Source organism: Mytilus galloprovincialis, chromosome 13 (genome assembly GCF_965363235.1).
Source record: "Mytilus galloprovincialis chromosome 13, xbMytGall1.hap1.1, whole genome shotgun sequence".
Lineage (NCBI taxonomy): Eukaryota > Metazoa > Mollusca > Bivalvia > Mytilida > Mytilidae > Mytilus > Mytilus galloprovincialis.
In genome coordinates, this window is record NC_134850.1 from 5,634,651 (window position 1) to 5,636,304 (window position 1,654).

General features: G+C 30.8%; 1 long non-coding RNA gene across 1 annotated transcript; it reads left to right on the forward strand.

Moving 5' to 3' along the window:
• Positions 1-332: 332 nt before the first annotated feature.
• Positions 333-1,539, forward strand: LOC143056291 (uncharacterized). The gene is made up of 3 exons (XR_012972286.1): positions 333-480; positions 866-908; positions 1,455-1,539. It is a non-coding gene; the product is annotated as an uncharacterized LOC143056291 (long non-coding RNA).
• Positions 1,540-1,654: the final 115 nt, after the last annotated feature.

Genomic DNA, 1,654 nt, shown 5'->3' on the forward strand with positions numbered 1-1,654 from the left:
TTACCTACCCAACCCTACAAGCTTAAGGCAACATCTAAACTTTTTGTACAAATAAAAAATCTGTATATCTTATTTGCACTCATATTTTGTTTACAAAATGAAATCAGCACATAGTGTATAGAAGTAAGAAGATGTGGTGTGAGTGCCAATGAGACAACTCTCAATTTAAGTCACAATGTGTAAAAATAATTAAAGGTCAAAGTATGACCTTCAACACGGAGCCTTGCACTGAACATATTAACACAGAATATCTTTTTTGCATTACAGAATGTAGCCTTGGTGTTAGGACATTGCCTATACAGAGCCCTCAGCTAATCTGTCATGTCAGTGACAGATGTACAGATATTGACTGCTGTTTGTATGACACAGAAACATTCAGACATTATAATTTGTTCCTACATCTTGACCCCTGTAACCATCGACTACAGATTGGGGTGGAACTCTACAGTTTTGATGTGTCTCTGCTGGACTTTGATTTTGGTAAGATTAAAACAATATTAGATTATCATTTTATTGATCATAAATAAAATAAAATAGACGTTAACATTTGCTTAATAATTTAATTTTGGACGTAACGTGTCTTCTGATTGGCTGACAGTATTTTGTCTATCAGCTCATAGACATAATTTTGTCCTGTGCCCCATCTTTAAAATTAGTTGATAAAAATAACTTTTCGTTTGAAAATGAAGAGAACAAGAATAAGTATGTGATTGTATCAAAATAATTTTGTTATACTTTAGAAAAACTATTCAGTTTTCATGCTTCCAAAAGTTTTGACATATTGAATAAAATTGTTGGTTTACACATTTATTTTGTCATTTGATTTGAAAGTAAGAGTATTCAGTTGAATATTATTTTGTTTCAGAGAAGAGTTATGAAGTTGACCTTTCGGGTATATTCAGAATTCTGTAAGTATTATAGTAATATGCGTTATTTAATTCATAAAATAACAGCAGCTGATCTCAAAAAATGATCTTGAACCTGATGCTGTAGAACTGAACAATGGTCAGTTGTTGGTGACCAATAAAAAAAAACTAGAAAATTGATTCATACTATGACCTATAATGGTTTACTTTTACAAATTGTGACTTGGATGGAGAGTTGTCTCATTGGCACTCATACCACTTCTCTTTATATCTATTTTATGAATCTTTGTAACTGACTTTTTTTTTAAACACAATGTAGGAAATTAATTCTTGGAATGAGTGATTTTAGCTAACAGATCAAAATATTGTAATGTTTTCATGTCAAATATAATATTTCTGAAAGTTTTATTCAAAATGCCACCAGTCTGACAGTCTAGACCAATATATTATGAGTACCTGTTAAGCTCACCAATGAAATGCTAAAAAAAAAACCATACAACATTGCAACTATAAAACATTTTGATAATACATATTTCCATATAAACATGAAATGATGTCACTTAAATAGAATGATACATTTTGTTACAGGTTTAATGTAGAAGATTTGGTGTATGAAGAGAGTTATGTTGTGAACATGGAAGTCCATATCTGTTGGGACATCACTAATCCTTGTGTAATGTTATTTATTACAGGTTTAATGTAGAGGATTTGGTGTATGAAGAGAGTTATGTTGTGAACATGGAAGTCCATATCTGTTGGGACATCACTAATCCTTGTGTAATGTTATT